General features: G+C 41.1%; 1 long non-coding RNA gene across 12 annotated transcripts in view; it reads left to right on the top strand.

The window, feature by feature from the left end:
- Positions 1-18,785, top strand: part of LOC106098758 (uncharacterized) — a 462,577-nt gene that overhangs the window by 127,815 nt on the left and 315,977 nt on the right. For 6 of the 12 annotated variants that reach the window (XR_003213589.1, XR_003213588.1, XR_003213586.1 and 3 more), the window contains 4 exons: positions 841-1,224; positions 1,382-1,534; positions 1,818-1,907; positions 2,009-2,975. The exons of the other annotated variants lie outside the window; for them this stretch is intronic. This is a non-coding gene — a long non-coding RNA (uncharacterized LOC106098758). Of the gene's footprint in view, positions 1-840; positions 1,225-1,381; positions 1,535-1,817; positions 1,908-2,008; positions 2,976-18,785 lie in introns of those variants that run through there. 12 annotated transcript variants of the gene reach the window in all.

Below are 18,785 nucleotides of genomic sequence, written 5' to 3'. Positions count from 1 at the left end.
GTCATTAGGTACATATTCCCTGACATTCTAGAGGTCAACCTTGCACAGTGTGTGACATTAAAGGGCATAACGTGGGCGATCGTGGGCTCAAGAGTTGGGAGTTCGCCTTGTAATTGGAAGGTTACCAGTTCGAGCCCTGGTTCCGACAGTCTCGGCCGTTGTGTCCTTGGGCAAGACACTTCACCCGTTGCCTACTGGTGGTGGTCAGAGGGCCCGGTGGCGCCAGTGTCCGGCAGCCTCGCCTCTGTCAGTGCGCCCCAGGGTGGCTGTGGCTACAACGTAGCTTGCCATCACCAGTGTGTGAATGGGTGGATGACTGGATATGTAAAGCGCTTTGGGGTCCTTAGGGACTAGAAAAGCGCTATATAAATACAGGCCATTTACCATTTTATAACTTATAGAAAGGGAATGGTACTGTCCCACAGGGCAGCAGGTGGATTGCCAGAATACTGAAAAACCATATCTGCCTTGTACCACAGCATATTCTACATTGTCAGAGAGCTTGGTGGCTGGTACAGAGAGCACGACAGAGCTTTTGAGCTCAGCCCAGTATCCACAAGAATATTCACTCTCATTTCACTCTGTGAACTCCTTGATACTTATCCATTGGTTGACTATAAGATTGGATCAGTCCACATTGTGACTTTAAAAAGGCATATAGAAATAAAAGGTGTTCAGATAAGTGTAATAGGTTCAGTCACATGTATTTCATTAGATAAATTCTTCCTTTTTTATGTCTGATCTTTATAACTTTGACTATTGGGTATGGATAGCTGTATGAAAACTAAACTGAAATGATTCTTTCTGAATGTCTGATATGTAATTCTTTTTTGCCTACAGAGTCCTATGGTCCTAAAGACTGTCTTGGCTGACGGAACCTGTCGAAGGCTCACTCTCTAATGGAGCGCCTGAATCAACTGAGGATCTCATCGTTGAAGTCAAGAGACAGTGTGGTCTTCAGGGCAGTTTCAGACTTCAGTTTATGGATTCCTTGTTTGGGAATGAGTTTCTTAACCTTACCTCAGTTTCAGAAGTAGCAGACAAAGGGACTCTTAAAGCTATTGACATGTCAAAGCCCACCACATGGACATAAAAAGAGTAACAGAGTTGGTGAAACTGAAGATGGAAAAGACTTTTTCATACAGAAGACATGAAGTTGTTCGTGATGCACCAATGGTGGAGGCTTTCATGGCAAGATGGCCTGCTCTATTTGACTTCCATGAGGTAAGGTTTGCCTCATACACGGTGTTCTTGTGGTATTAGCCTTAAATGGTTAAGGAACAGTTGTTATTTGACAGCCCATTTCTTCAGCATGAGTGATTGCAGCCTTCTTCCAGGTATTAAACCTTTGAAGCTCATTCCTCTGTGCTCATGTTTTCAGATCAACGCTGAGTTTAAGAGAATTGCCACCATCCCCCCTCAAACAAAGTTCCTGGCTCAGCTGGATCTCCACTTGGGCAACCTGGTGAAGTTGGTCAACAGAAGAGGAGGGCTTGGACTAATACCGAAAAGAATTGCGGCACAAATGGATAATGTAAGTGATAAAGCCTCAACACTCACTTAATATGATCCTCTTTGGATGAAACTTTATAATTGTGGAAGATTTCAGATGTTTTCCCATGATAAATTCTCTCATTTTGTATTTTTACATCTGCTTGTTTTTTTAACCTTCACTTTGTCAACTTATTAATTGCCAGTAAACCTATTATTAATTTGTGTGCCTTTACTTTAAAAACATTCATGTAAAGTACACTATTAAAACTTAAATGAAGGACAAGGGCTGAATAAAGATGCTAATTGCATACATTTCCTTTCAGTGTGAAGATGTTGATGCTGGACGTGAGTGTGTCAAGGGAGTGTGTATCTACATGGGTGAAGACCCTGACATGCTTATCCGGGAGTATGTGGTATGTACTTCTTTTTTTTTTCTTTTTTTTTTGGGGACTTTCCACAGTGTGTCATATTACTTACTTGGCATGAAATGACTAACATGGCTTCTTTTTTACAGGGCATGGAAGAACGTGCCATCAATGAGACTGTTGAAGACATCACTGTTGGAATTTATCTTAAAGAGCAAGCTTCAGCAGAAGAACAAGAGTTGTCCTTGCAGGCATCAGGGTGGCGAAGAATTTGGATAATGTAGCATTTGCTGTGATAATGCTATTTGGACTCATGTATGCATTAAACCTTGCCTACCCTGCTGACCTCCGCTACAACTTTGACATTTTCCAGAAGGTTTTCATGGAACTGGATGGAGCTAAACTCTCTAAAGTTCTTGCTTTCAAAAACCATCAGTTTCATTGAGAAGTCAAAGACTGCACTTCTGCAATTCTTTGCAGTTTTTCATTTTGTGTTCAGTAACGTTATACAGCTTATGTTTTTATTGCTTTCCCCTCATGTGACTGCAATGCAGGAAGATTTTTCCTTTTGGTATCATGTTGTAAGAAATATTTACTGACGATTTTTAGCAGTATGTTCTGAGTCAACCTTAATGTCCTGCTTATATGTTTAAAAGGAAGATTAAGATTCATGTAGGTGTTTGGTATTAGTTATGTAACAATGTCATTTAAGGCTCAACTTAGTTGAAATCTTGTACAGGTAAATACTTGTACAGAAGCTGAAACTGTTGTCAGATAATACACAAGTTATATTTGTGTAAATCTGTTTATTCATAAAAGCGTGTTGCTTTTTTCAGGTAGTTTTAATTTAGTTTAAATTTTCAATTGTGTAATTAATACAAATGTTATATGTAAGAGATGACAGGATCATCTATAAGCACTTTCTTTTATTTGCTGCTAAGTTCAGTTTTTTGTGAAATATTTCAAATGTTTTAAATTTTTCTTTTAGTTATTTCTGCAGGCGATCTTTAAAAATGTGTTAACAATTTTTTTATTGATGTGATTTTGGACTTGTTCATGGCAGCTTGCTCCTTTCACTGCTGTTACACTTTAATAAAGGTGAATTGTTCAGCAGCACTCACAGCCTTTGCCTTTTTTTCAATAATGATCAGTTAATATTTCAATTGAAAAAAATAAGTAGGATTTAAAGCCATAATTTGTGTTGCAGGAACATAATTGCAATGTGTTTACATTACACAATATCATTGCGTACCACTGGCAATCAAAAATAAGTTGGTGTTAAACATTAAAATATATTGACATTATGCAATACATTGATATTATGGTAACAGATTAATATTAGTACATCAAACATGATTTTTTAAAGTAATCTGATGTAAATAAAATACTTTGATTTGACAAGCATTAATTACTTTAAAATTAAGTCAGTCATACTTATTCATATTGTGTGGGACCGATGTACACAATAAAATCAAGTAAATTGAAAGAACTTTTTTTTTCAGTGTACTATACAACAGAGCATATTGGAACACGGAGCTCTTCAACAACGCATGACTTCATGTTTTGGTAAAGATGCACCTACAGTATAGGTCCTTATTAGGCTAGTTTACTTGTCATATTTAAAATGGGTTCTCATGATTCATTTCAATGGGTTCCACAGGAAAATTAGAAAAATAATTTAAAAAAATACCAAATATAGTTTTACCTGGAATTTTATGACATTCAGAACCCATCTTTAGCATGCTTTATGGGGCACCGGGTATAGATTTCTCTGAAACCAAGAATCCAACAATTACACTAACATCACAGAGTCATTAACCAGCTGTGCCTTTGCTGTGTCTTTACATATGCACGATCCAGTGTAACACTTTGAGCTTCCTGGAGCCACTGTCTTATATTATGCATTGTTATTACCTATTGTTAGACAATATGACATCTCTCCCTTTCCTATTTCTTTCCAGTCTTTTGCACTTGAGACAATAGGATAGAACAAGTCTGATGGTGCTTTTTTCAACATGTATCACAAAACAGGAGACAGTTTGCACACAGGTATGCAAACTGGTTGGCAACCACCTGGTAGCCACTAGTTCCCAGGAAAAAAATGAGTATTCCCCAACTGACTGGGAACTGAGTAGTCGCTAGTGGTTACCAGCAGTCGCTGTGAAATCAACTGCTAACCTGTCCCTGTCACTCAGCCTAGAGACCAGTGAGTGACCCTCCGATAGCTACCAATTAATAGAGAAAATGGATATAAAGGTATATTCCCTGGGAAGTGATTGTGAAAGGCCATTTTTTGATTGTTTTGGTCCCTACCAGTTTGCTACAGTTAGAGCTAGACAGATCAGCAGCAACCTCAGCAATCTGCTAGCGACCAAGGTAAAGAAGGCTGTTTGTCATATTGTGACCAGTGTCATCCAGTGAAAACCAACAATTTCCAGCAACCACTTTTCCTAGTGACTGGAAGTTGCCAGGGGGCTGCCAACTAGGGTCAAAGTCTGTGTGACTGAGGCCTCAAATGTGTTCTCATTATTGGAAACATCATATAAACATATATATTTGGTTTAAGTTATAATATTGCCTCGATATAGTGTGCAGGACACAGGTAGTCCACATGCAGTACTGTGTCACTTTGAAATCACCGATTTCTATTATCTGCACTGTTCTCACACTGGTGCAACTGGACTTTGTATTTTTGAAAACTATTTTAATGTTCTAATTCATTTGTGTTCTCACTTTTCTAAGAATATCTAGAAAAGTTAGCTGTGATGCCGTGACTGATCTGATCAGGTAGATTTCAAGTAAATTTGAAAAGTAGCAGACCAAAAAAATATAAACTAAGATTATATTTGTGACATTAGAAATCACCACATTCCACTGGGACATTTTCAGCATTATTGAAAATCTTGTTTTCCATAATGTTAATAAGAAGGCAAACCTTGAACACAGACATGTTACCGATCGTAAACTTACAGGCCTCATATCTATATCATATCTTACAAGCCACAAAGAAAACACTAATACAGTGGCTTGCAAAAGTATTCGGCCCGCTTGAACTTTTCCACATTTTGTCACATTACAGCCACAAACATGAATCAATTTTATTGGAATTCCACGTGAAAGACCAATACAAAGTGGTGTACACGTGAGAAGTGGAACGAAAATCATACATGATTCCAAACATTTTTTACAAATAAATAACTGAAAAGTGGGGTGTGCGTAATTATTCAGCCCCCTGAGTCAATACTTTGTAGAACCACCTTTTGCTGCAATTCCAGCTGCCAGTCTTTTAGGGTATGTCTCTACCAGCTTTGCACATCTAGAGACTGAAATCCTTGCCCATTCTTCTTTGCAAAACAGCTCCAGCTCAGTCAGATTAGATGGACAGCGTTTGTGAACAGCAGTTTTCAGATCTTGCCACAGCTTCTCGATTGGATTTAGATCTGGACTTTGACTGGGCCATTCTAACACATGGATATGTTTTGTTTTAAACCATTCCATTGTTGCCCTGGCTTTATGTTTAGGGTGGTTGTCCTGCTGGAAGGTGAACCTCCGCCCCAGTCTCAAGTCTTTTGCAGACTCCAAGAGGTTTTCTTCCAAGATTGCCCTGTATTTGGCTCCATCCATCTTCCCATCAACTCTGAGCAGCTTCCCTGTCCCTGCTGAAGAGAAGCACCACCAGAACAAGATGCTGCCACCACCATATTTGACAGTGGGGATGGTGTGTTCAAAGTGATGTGCAGTGTTAGTTTCCCGCCACACATAGCGTTTTGCATTTTGGCCAAAAAGTTCCATTTTGGTCTCATCTGACCAGAGCACCTTCTTCCACATGTTTGCTGTGTCCCCCACATGGCTTGTGGCAAACTGCAAATGGGACTTCTTATGATTTTCTGTTAACAATGGCTTTCTTCTTGCCACTCTTCCATAAAGGCCAACTTTGTGCAGTGCACGACTAATAGTTGTCCTATGGACAGATTCCCCCACCTGAGCTGTAGATCTCTGCAGCTCGTCCAGAGTCACCATGGGCCTCTTGGCTGCATTTCTGATCAGCGCTCTCCTTGTTCGGCCTGTGAGTTTAGGTGGACGGCCTTGTCTTGGTAGGTTTACAGTTGTGCCATACTCCTTCCATTTCTGAATGATGGCTTGAACAGTGCTCCATGGGATGTTCAAGGCTTGGGAAATCTTTTTGTAGCCTAAGCCTGCTTTAAATTTCTCAATAACTCAACCTCTGACCTGTCTGGTGTGTTCTTTGGGCTTCATGGTGTTGTTGCTCCCAATATTCTCTTAGACAACCTCTGAGGCCGTCACAGAGCAGCTGTATTTGTACTGACATTAGATTACACACAGGTCCACTATATTTAGTCATTAGCACTCATCAGGCAATGTCTATGGGCAACTGACTGCACTCAGACCAAAGGGGGCTGAATAATTACGCACACTCCACTTTTCAGTTATTTATTTGTAAAAAATGTTTGGAATCATGTATGATTTTCGTTCCACTTCTCACGTGTACACCACTTTGTATTGGTCTTTCATGTGGAATTCCAATAAAATTGATTCATGTTTGTGGCTGTAATGTGACAAAATGTGGAAAAGTTCCGAATACTTTTGCAAGCCACTGTATATGTTTTTACAGAAGATATACATAATGGGATTAGATTTATATTTTGGCTACTACACAGATCATTGTTGGCTCATATAACTTAAGTCAACCTATAGTTGAGGTGTCCTTAACAATATTTAAAGTAGCCATTAATCTCTTATTGGTTCCTAAAAAACATTTAACTTCACATTTACAGATTATTTTTTAGGAAAATTGCAACTCTGCACAAATGTTTTCAGCTCTGTTTACTCTCAACTTACTAAAAAAAACCTCCCGCATCTTCCATCTTCATCTCTTGCGCTAAGTGATGCAGGTTTGGGGCCTCATATTTTCTCTCTTGGAAGAACTTCATTAATTTAATCTGCAAGTAATAAAGTTAAAGTCTACAAGGGGAAATCCACAGACACTGAAACTTATGAGGCAAGAAGAGCGTGACTTTGACTCCCACGAAAGTGGACCAAAGCCCATTGGAAACATTTCCATTCATGGAAAACCATGAATGGAAATGAACAAGATGATGGCATGATATGCCGTCAAAGGAGAGGGAAGACCAATGATGAGCTTATTTCTAAAAATTTTAAAGGAAAAAGAAAGATTGAAGTGTTGCTGTCCGATGCCTAACCAAATGTTAAAAAGGAAATCAAACTCTTGTTATAAAGAAAATTAAGTATTAAAGGTAAATAAAACTAATTCTAAAAGAACCTTTATGTAAAAATAATGTTGCTAACTAGGTGCCATGTGTAGTTTTTTTTTTTAACACACCCAAATCTTTATGTGAAATAAATTGTGGCATGGGTTCAACAGTTTTATAGCCTGTTGTTAAAAATATGGAGCTAGCTAGTAATGCAACTATGACACTTTTTGCTTTTAGCTGACCTACAAAAGCAAATATAAAACTGCCATCCTTCGGTTAGCTTGTGCTGGATGTAAATACAACCTCTAAGTACAGATGAAGTCAGAGGTAGCTTGATGCTAACCTTACTCTTTTTCGCTCTCTTTGGGAATACAAATTTAAAAGGCCATTATACTCCATCACCTCCACCATGCACAGTGTCACTGCCATCACTGCAGTGTCAAGTGTCTTATTTCTGTATTAGAAGGGAGAGATAAGTGTGCGTATATGTGTGTGAGCAAACTTATGCCTAATGCGCTACCCACTGTGTGTATAGTGAGAGAGTGAAAATATAATGTACAAGAGGTTAGCTGTGAGTGTGAGTGGGCCTTGCTCCGCTCTGGACGCACTTATCTCTCCTGCTGTGTAATGGATCCTACAGGATATTTGCATAAGGTATGGCATTGATGTCATTTGGTCCTCAGAGCCGCATTTCAATGATCATTCACTGTTTGCAAAGTGGACATACTCTGAACAAGCCGCAGCACTTCAGCTCCTTCTGTTCAAACTTTGATCAAACTTGTATCAGTTACTGCTGCTAGACTGAAACTGATGTAAGTGGAAAATTCAGTTAATTTGAGTTTCATGGTTGTAATGATGGCCTTATACCACTGCAACAGCATGATCAACATGTCACAAGTGGAGAACTGAAAACAGGTGGAAGAACAGAATAGAGAAAACAAAGAGAAATGGTATCTTTGTTTTTGTTTTTTTACTGTTAGTTCTTTTATTTCCATAATTACTTTACATAATTTCTTCAACTTCTTTAATTCTGGCCCAATATACCTACTTAAAATATGTATTCAGCCTTTTTTCTTGCCATGTAATATGTAGCGTACGTCATGTCTCTTGTACAGTGAGTGAAAGACTAGACTTCCATTCACACAGCATGGCTTTTGTCCTGTCTTCCTTCTCTCTCCCTAAATGGTCGCAGCAGATGGCCGCCCCTCTGTGAGCCTGGTTCTGCTGGAGGTTTCTTCCTGTTAAAAGGGAGTTTTTCCTTCCCACTTTCACCAGAGTGCTTGCTCATAGGGGGTAGGATTGTTGCCTTTTTCTCTATCTATTATTCTATGTATTATTGTAGGGCCTACCTTACAATATAAAGTGCCTTGAGGAGACTGTTGTTGTGAACTGGTGCTGTATAAATAAAATTGAATTGAACTGAATTGTATCTGAGTATTGCTAGCTACCGCCATGGCCGGTCCCAAGCCCGGATGAGAAAGGAGGAGGGTTGGGCGTCAGGCTAGCAACCCGTCCCTGTAAAAAACCCTACCGCTACAGAAACGACAAACGAAAGCAGAAGTTTTGGACAACGTGGCTGGAATTCTACTTCAAACGGGATGACGGTGCTGGAAGAAACCAAAAATGGCATCCAGCGCCCGATGGAAGCATTATTCTCCACCAAAGCCATCACAAGAATTGGGACATGGAACATTCGCACGTTATATTAGAGCGGACAGCTGGCTCAACTTTTGAAGGAGTTTGACGATTATCGGCTAGACATCCTTGGAATCAGTGAAATGAGGTGGATAGAGAGTGGCTGAATTATCAGCGATGGCAAGACGATCTTGTACTCATGTCATGAAAATCGACATGAACATGGAGTGGGGCTCGTATTGAGCAAAAAAGCCGTGAGAGCACTCGTTGGTTGGAAACCTGTTAACGACTGCATCATCACAGCTCGTTTCGGATCTGGACACGCCAAGACGACCATTGTGCAAGTCTATGCGCCAACGGACAATACGGAAGACGCTTTCAAGGACAATTTCTACGATCAGCTGCAAGACATCTTTAATGACATCCCGAATCACGATCTTAAGATCCTCATCGGAGACTTTAATGCCCAGCTTGGCAGCGACCGATTGTGATTGGAGACAGTGGTTGGACTGCATGCATCTTCAACTCATCTCAGCGACAACGGCGAACGATTAGTATCCTTCTGCGAGCACAATGGGCTGTGCGTTGGAAATACATACTTCCAGCACCGAGAGATCCACAAGAAGACATGGCGGTCACCGGATGGGCGTACATTCAATGAAATTGATTTTATCTGTATCAGCAAAAAATGGAGGTCGGCTTTGCAAGATGCAAGGGCCTATCGAAAAGCGGATGTTGGATCTGACCACCACCTAGTCAGAGCGGAAGTCAAACTCAAACTTCGGAACCAAAGACAGCCCGCACCAAATGCACTGTTTGCAATCGAGAAGCTCAAGGACCCGACCGTTGTCAACGCCTTCACTTTAGAGCTGCAAAATCATTTCACCCTCCTTGGAGAAAGGGAAGACGTTGAAGACCTCTGGACTGGCCTCAGGGACGCCACTGTGGAGTCTGACCAAAACACCATCGGAAGACGCAGAGGAAAGAGAAGAGAACAGTGGATCCAAGGAAGAACATGGGAACTGATCGATGAGAGAAAAATTGCAAAGCTCAAAAGAGAGCAGGCCAAAACCGAACAAGCCAGAGAGGAACGAACCTGACACTATACAGAATTAGATCGGCTAGTGAAGAAAAGCTGTTGGAAAGACAAGAAAGAATGGCTAGAACGAAAAGGTGCCGAGGCTCAGGAAGCAGCGGATCAGAATGATTCTAAGATCCTATACCGCATTGTAAACGAGCTTACTGGATCAAGGACCAATGCAAACGTCCCGGTCAAGGACAAAAATGGGAAGCTCTTGATCGCCCAAGAAGAGCAAAACAAACGATGGGCCGAACACTTCCAAGAGACCCTTAACCAGCCAGAGCCCACCAAGACGTACAATTTCGAGGCGGAGGATTCCCAAGATGAACTTGGGGTCAATACTGGCAGAATCACCATCGAGGAAGTGAAGATCGCGATCAAGAGCCTTAAGAACAACAAAGCGGCCGGCCTAGATGAAATACCAGCAGAGCTCCTGAAACACGGCGGCCAAGTCATGGTGGAAGAACTAACGACCCTGTTCAACAAGTGCTGGCAAAGTGGCACAGTGCCGGAGGACTGGCGGAAGGGCGCCATAGTCAAGCTACCAAAGAAGGGCAACACCTCCAAGTGCACCAACTGGAGAGGCATGACCCTCCTCTCTGTGCCTGGCAAGGCATTCTGTACCATCCTCCTTCGACGACTGAGGAGTGCCCTCGACCAACGTCTACGAGAGGAGCAAGCTGGGTTCCGGATAGGCCGATCATGCACGGAACAGATTTTCGTCTTAAGAAACATCATCGAACAGTGCGTCGAGTACCGGCAACAACTCGCCATCAATTTCGTTGACTTCAAGAAGGCCTTCGATAGCATCCACCGCGATTCTCTTTGGCAGATCCTTCGCTTGTACGGTGTCCCTACCATCTTCATTAACATCTTCAAGGACCTGTACTTGCGATCATACTGTTGCATTAAGACTGGAAATGGCCACACCGACTTCTTCGAAATCACCACCGGCGTCAGGCAGGGCTGCATCCTGTCACCTCTACTTTTTCTCATTGCCCTCGACTACATCATGCGGCGAGCCGGTGCCCGCACAGGAGCTGGCATCCATTGGTCTGATCAAGACCTTCTTGGCGACCTCGATTTCGCTGACAATATCGCCTTACTTGAGGAAGACGAGCTGAAGCTACAGCAAGGAACGACCGATCTAAGAAGAGAAGCTGGCAAGATTGGCCTGAAGATCAGCTCTGAAAAGTCAAAGATCATGCATGTCAGCTCCAAGGACCCACGACGAGGGATCTACATCGGGACACAGCAGCTAGAAGAAGTGGAGAAATTCACCTACCTCGGTAGCGTGATTTCCCACGATGGCGATGCGGAGGTGGATGTCAAATGCCGCATTGGAAAGGCAGCTGCAGTATTTCGGAGGATGAACAAGATCTGGTCCTCCCCAACCATCTCCCTCAAGATCAAACTCCGCTTGTTTAATTCAATCGTGATCCCAACCGCCATTTATGCCAGCGAGACTTGGAAGGTGTCGGCCTGCATCAACACCAAGCTCGACGTCTTTCAGCAGCGATGTCTTCGCAGGATTCTGAGGATCCGCTACACCGACCACATCACCAATGAAGAGATCCTGCGAAGGAGTGGCACAGTCAAACTTCACAACATCGTTGCACGCAAAAGGCTCCGACTGGCCGGCCATATCCTCTGCATGGATGACGCACAGATTCCAAAAACAGCGATGCGCTGGCAACCCCTGGGCGTTAAAAGACCATGAGGACGTCCCCACAACACCTGGCGAAGGTCATTCCATCAAGACCTAAAGACAGCGAATATATCATTGGAAGAAGCTGAAACCCGGGCACAAGATCGAGCCTGGTGGCGTTCGTTTGCCGTCCGATATGCCACATAAAGCATGGGAGGATCTAAGTCTAAGTATTGCTAGCTATATTGACAACAGCTAGCTGACTAACCACCCCCAACTTTCATTACTGTAGAAAGTGGATGTACTATTACGCAATGCGTTAGCCGTTAAAAACCAGCATTGTTTGTTAGTTTACATAAGGTATTCTCATGGATTACATAAGCAGGTGAAATCATGTGACAATCTAACCAATAAGCATCTCCAGTCAGATATGATTAGCCTAAAGATAATGTTAGCAAGAATGGAGGGGATGACACACAAGCTAGCTCTTAGCTATTCTGCAGGAATCTGGTAAGTTTGGCTGATATTACCTATACAACCATAATAGTGTAAAAGAATAAGGTGTCATTAAGGTGCCACTCAAGATGGCTTAAGTATATTATACAAAGAAAATGTAGTTAGGCTTTCAACTAGGGGGATACTATAAAAATAAAACATTTGGTTAAGGTAGATATCTATAATACAATATATGTAGTGGGATGATATTTGCAGATAAGAAAAAAATGAGGGAGAGAGACCACTACATTCCCACTTTTGATTTATGTTTAATAATCACTCAAGAGATGCTCTGGCTTTGGGGCCCTGAAACATTTTACCCTGTGGTCAGCAGGATCGGCTGATATTTCAACCTTGTTTTATCCTCCTTTCTTGCAGCAGAGTTGGCTAGATATGACTTTGGTGAGATGAAAATACTTGGATTTGGCACCAGTACCTCCGAACTACCATAGGTATTTGCATTTTAATGGAAAAATATGCCTTAATTCTTAATTAAGATTTTTTTTTAATTATTCCAGTTCTCTCTTTTATATTAAACTGTAATATAGGCAGTGTTGGGGAGTAACGGAATACATGTACCGCCGTTACGTATTTAGAATACAAAATATGAGTAACTGTATTCCGTTACAGTTACCGTTTAAAAAGGTGGTATTTAGAATACAGTTACTTTGTTGAAATAAATGGATTACACTGCAGTACTTTCCTCTTTCATATTCTCGCGGGTCAGGACTGTTTGGGTTTGTTTGATAGCTATGTTCTGTTGTTCCAGGCGGCAGCGTTATGGTTGCCATGGTTACAGGGTGACGCGCTCTCTCTCTGCGTGTTTCCTGGGTGAGAGAGCGCTTTTTTGTTGTTGTTGTTGTGCTAAGCTAAAAGGCAGAATGCTACAGGCATGGCCCTAAAGAATGTAGCATCATGGGCAGTGTAGTCCGTGCTGCAGCGAGAATGGACTGCCATACACGTTATGTGTCTGTGAGCGAGGGAGGGAGAGAAAGGAAAAGTCCGAGCTGTCACGGAGCAAAAACGGGAGCTGGAAGCATGTAAATATAATAATAACCACTGCAGCCAAGAAGAGTGCCTGACGAGCCCATTTGTAAGTAAGCTATTAAGACTCAACTGTACACTGTGTTCGTGTTTTCCTCCGGAAAAAATAAGTTCCGTTGGAGCAGCCTTTGAACTCCTCTCTCTGTCTCTGGCAAGCAAAGTTAACCCAGACAACAAAGTAAAGCTATTTTTCGGCTACCAGCCCGACACGGAACCCACTGTATTAGCCAGAGGTCCCTTTACTACGGTTCGGAGCCGCGGACCTTCAGTAACAGTAATAAATCACAGCAATAGTACATTCACGTAGTTGTAAACAGCATGATAATATATTAAGTAATCCAAAGTATTCAGAATACGTTACTCTCATTGAGTAACGTAACGGAATACGTTACAGAATACATTTTGGGGCATGTATTCAGTATTCTGTAATGGAATACATTTTAAAAGTAACCTTCCCAACACTGAATATAGGGGCCATGAGATTTGATCATTCACTATATAAATAATTGAATTGTTCAGCTCATTTGAGGCCAAGAAAAATGCTTCATATTTGCTTTTATTCATCCCATAAACCATGCCAAATCAAAAAACTACAAGGCAATATAATATAAAATTCAAAGAAGCCCCAAATTTCATTTTTTTTTTCCTTTGAAGAAGAGGCAGAATTAGATAGCTTTCGAGTTTTTGTTTTCCAGTGCTGGTGTCACTATTCAAATGTCAGCAAGGTGGAGAAACTTTCATGAACATGTTAAATAGCTCAGTCTGTAAAAAGGTCACATCCAATCACTTTAATGGTACTTACAGTATTTGGAGCTCTCTTACACGCTCTCCCCACGAAGATGTAGTCCCTCATCTCTGCACTTCCACAACCCTACCCTCACTAATAGCCGTTGTCTTAATGCCAAAGTCAAGTATTTTTCAGGTTAAATTTGGGGTGGCGATGCTGGGCGGTGGTATTAATCTTGCCCACGACATCGCAGCAGTGGTAATGAAGGATGCCCGGCATTATTTGTATCCTCGTGTGTCGAGTGTTTTGTCAAAAGTAGGCGAGTTTTGCTTGCCTGGTACATTTGTGTTCTCCTCCGGGAGCTGTGGCCCAGTAAGAGACAGCAGTTGCTCGACATAATTAGACCGGGAAGGTCCTTGTAAACTCATTAATATCTCACCCGGGCTGAAATGCCTGGCTTGACAGTGGTTCCTTGGTATAGAAGAAGGAAAGATTTTTCTTGAGAAAAGAAGATATGAATTAAAAGTAGCAAGATGACTGGAGCTGAGGTGTTGGTAATGGCGGACTGCAGGGTGTCTATGTTCAAAAGAGAGCAGCAGAGGTAGTTTGTGAGGGAATTTAAGAGATGGCTTTAAAAAAGAATATTGTTCAGCTGTGCTTTTTCTCTTTGGCAGTCCAGTCAGCCAATCTGAGCAAGGTGTCCAAATGCAGTGGCACACAGTGCAATTAACACATTTCTTTAGCTAATAACATTTTTTTCAACCAAATCATATTTTGCTAATAATTTTGGGAGTTCTTAGTTTTAATGGGGTAAATCTTGACTTGGAGAAGGCATTTAACTACTCCCCTCAGAGGTAGGAATTTTTAAAATTGAATCCACCTGATAACAGCTGCTTTTTTGTGCCTACGTTCTAACTTCAATAGTCACGTACAGATGGTTAAATAAAGAAGTCAAGATATCTCACTGCCTTGTTGCAATGAACACGCTGAACTGGTGTTTTATTTTGAAAAGGTTAACTGGAAGCTTAGCTCTCTATTATGGTCTTCGGAATGTCTACCATGTTCTTACTGTTAGCCCTAAATTATGAGTCAAACTATGTCCAAGCAAGAATGGGAATATCACACTAATCTCATTTTAGGTTTAAAACTTGAGGTTATAATATTCTGACTAGCAACACACATAGTTATTTGATTTCTCTATTAAACAATAATAATGTTTAATAAAGTGGCTTTTTATTCAAAAACGTGAATTTTCTTATTATGTCCCTGTCCCACTTTTCCTCCAGCATCATGTACCCCACTGAATCCTTGTGGCTTTTCCATATACAGTGCATTTCACACAACATACAAATACATAGTCAATTATTTTAACACCATTTAATTCAGTTCAATTCAGTTCAACTTCATTTATATATCATAAAATTGCAACAACAGTCACCTCAAGGCGCTACAGGGAAAACCCTAAAAATCAGATGACCCTATGTGAGCAAGCACTTGGCAACTTGGAGCAGCTACCACAACTGGTTGGGGGTGAGGGGAGGACATAAACAGCATAAAAATATAGAAGAAATTCACTGTGATCTAATGTAATCTTCTCTAATCTCTAATGATTTATTACATGTCACACCCCTGATGCATGTTTCACACAATAATTTGGAAGAATGTTCAGTGATGATTTGAACTGAGCGTGCCTAAACTAGGGCAGGCAGCGTGCGAGGGCAGCATAGGTGGATCATCATGTTCCAGTTAAGTCCCTTGGGTGCACCTACACACTTTGTGACCTCTCTACTCAGTGGACATCATCAGGCAGATTAAAATCATTTAATGCACATGGGGCTACTTGACTTTCACACAGACAACCACCAACCAGCCATTTCTCACTCACTTTTTAAAATTAATACCCATTGTTTTTGCTAAGCAGAGGATGTCCCAGAGGCTGCCTCCCAGGGATGTATGTGTGCGAGTGTGTGTGTGTGAGCTGCGCATTAGATTCAGTGAAGAGAGGGTTTCAGTGGATTACTACGGCCCCAAAGTGCTGTGCCCTTTCATTAACCTTGCCTCTTAGTCGTCCCATTTAATACAAAACAAATTTCTAATCTGCAGTCTGCTAAACAGTTCTGCAGCTCGTTCGACTGCTGCTGCTGCTGCATGTGTGTGTGTGTATTACTGTTACTCTTATTGCCTTGGGTTTTCTCTGCGTAGTCCCCTAATTACTCTCCGAAACAGGAGGCCAGGCTCCTCCTATGTGCTATCATCATTTTAAATTTATTTTGATTGATTTGTGTCAGCTTTAACTATGCTTTGGGCCGAGGTCGATAAATAAAGATCAATACTTTAATGTTTTCCTCTGAACCTTTATTAAAAAATAGATTGGCTATAAAGAGGGCTGAATTACGAGGAGGAGTGCCTACTTCCAATGCATGTCAACTGGAATCTAATTGAACAACATTGAACCGACGGAGATTAGTCCAGGGAATGTGAGCTGCAGGAGGCCCGGTATGTTAGAAATAGAAAAAGGGAGCAGGAATTGATGCTGGGAGGTAAAAAAGTTTATAAAGTTGTTTTTGTCCAGCTGAAAATAACTGTGGTACTGTTTTGTTTTGATTAAGAGAATGCGTTTAATGTGAGGAGTGGTCACTATTCATGATTTGTGATATTCATGGAGGGGTTTGCTTTTTTGTGTGTGACACACACAATGTTTTTTGTATTGGAAAAATAGGTGACAAATTACAGGGAGGAAATGAATTAAAAGGTGCAGAAACATAAAAAATGGGCAAAAGAGCTTATTCAATTATTTTGAAGCGCAAATAATGCAGCTTAGAGCTGGGCAATATAAACTATAATCACTTCCAGGATTAGCAGATACATTACACTGTATCATTAAACACACCTGGGCACAAAGTTGTGCTTTCTTACAATAGACCTCCTTTTGCAATAGAGTACATTACTTTGGTGGACACTTTAAAAAAAACCAAAAAACTTCAAGTGTAAATATAAGTGTATTTATACATGTTAATATATTTGGTAATAATATTCCAAAACTGTGAAGACAGACCAAAGGGATTAAAGTGAATGACCACAGGCCCCTCGGTTTCAGAGGCATAGGAGCTCTTTCAGAATGTAGGGTTTAATTGTGGCTTGGAGGGAGGATACAGCAGTTGTCTTTACTTTATTACGGACCAGCATTGGTGATCTCAAGCACAGTATGAACAGTAATGAAGGGAAGGTGCTAGATGGGCATCAGAATACTGGAGCAGCCACAGAGGTATAATGGGAAATATAAGAGCTCCAGTAAGTTTCTTTAGTTTAAATAAGACATAACATCTGCTTGGCTTTGGTGAGCAAAGAGTAAATCCCGCTGGTGAAAATTCAACAATAACAATAACCCATCTCTAGAAAGTCATGTTTTGGGTGTCATAAATTTGGCCAGATTTCTAAAAATGGGGTGGATGCCATCTCTCTTAGGTCCCCCAGGTCCAGGTTTTCCTCAGAAAGAGTCCAGTTATTTATGAATAGCTAAGTGTCATCTGCGTAATGGTGAAAGTATGGGGAAGAGGGCCCAGGGTGGAGCCTAGTTTTTGTTGAATTGGGAAGTTGCAGTGAGCAAATTTACTACCAGTTAATTAAAACTAAAATTAAAAAAAAGAAATTCTTTTGTGAAGAATGGTGTTGATAAATTTTTAAAACGCCAGGCTTGATCACTTGATCCTAAACAAAAATAATCTCCACTGTTCTAACCAGTTTCCAGTTCACTTTTTACATGTATGATCTTTAAACGTGACAGCTTTCACCAGATTAGCATGCTTTAAGCAGGCAACCTCACATGGCTGACTAGCTTTAGCAACTAAAACATAATAACATAATGTGCTCACCGTAGCACACTAACATGAAATCTTCTTTTGATGTTCAAACCGACTCTCAGATGGTGCATATAATCACAAAGCTTTGCTAAGATACGGTGAGATTTTACAGAGATATAGATACAGAGATAAGATACAACGAGCTACGGTTGGTCTGCCAAAAGCCTTAAATAATCTTCCTGGCTTGTCTTTGTTTAATTTCAGCTGAGTTGTTGTGCTTAGCTTGTCACGTGTAATGTATTTGACTCTGTGTCGTATCAGCCCCTTTTCTAATAATCAGGATTGTGACACAGGAAGATGGGACTGCAGCACAAGAATTGTGTGGACATTAGTATAGCGAAAAAGGTCTCTGTTTTCGAACCATTACACAGTTAGTAAATCAATCAATCAATCCATCCATCCATCCATCCATCCATCCTCTTCCATTGTTATCCTTATCGTGGATAGGGGGATTTGGAGCCTATCCACTCTATCCATAGAGTGAGAGGCGGGGTACACCTTAGACAGGTCTCCAACCTGCCGCTAAAACAGACAAGATGGGCAACCTTTCGATCCCAAATTTACACCCATGGGCAATTCAGAATCACCAGTTAACCTAACCACAGTAATTGCATGCCTTTAGACTGTGGGAGGAAGTTGGAGTACCTGCAGAGAACATGAACAGCTACTTGCTGGGGTCTTTCCACACAGAAAGACCCCAGCAACTAGTAAATAATATCTCAAATATCTGTGCTTTAAAAATGGCCATTTTAGCTCAGTATGAGAGAGGCCATATACATCTACAGGGCAGCAGCACATGAATCGTTTGGGAGTCAGTGGCATGTTTATTGACAGTAAAAGAAGGGTAAATTGTCTCACCCCAACTGGTCGCGGCAGATGGCCGCCCCTCCCTGAGTCTGGTTCTGCCAGAGGTTTCTTCCTGTTAAAAGGGAGTTTTTCCTTCCCACTATCACCAAAGTGCTTGCTCATAGGGGGTCTTATGATTGTTGGGTTTTTCTCTGAATGTGTTATTGTAGGGTCTACCTTACAATAAAAAGAACATTGAGGCGACTGTTGTTGTGATTTGGTGCTGTATAAATGAAGTTGAATTGAAAAGTTAAACTGAATTAAATGTTTCACACATGGATCCATAGTATTAAACAAAAATCAGAGTTTAAATAAGTAATGTAAAAGTGAGTATAAGGGTCCAAACAAATAAAGTC

Source organism: Oreochromis niloticus, linkage group LG13, assembly GCF_001858045.2.
Source record: "Oreochromis niloticus isolate F11D_XX linkage group LG13, O_niloticus_UMD_NMBU, whole genome shotgun sequence".
In the NCBI taxonomy this organism is placed as follows: Eukaryota; Metazoa; Chordata; class Actinopteri; order Cichliformes; family Cichlidae; genus Oreochromis; species Oreochromis niloticus.
This window is presented reverse-complemented; position numbering and strand designations above follow the sequence as displayed.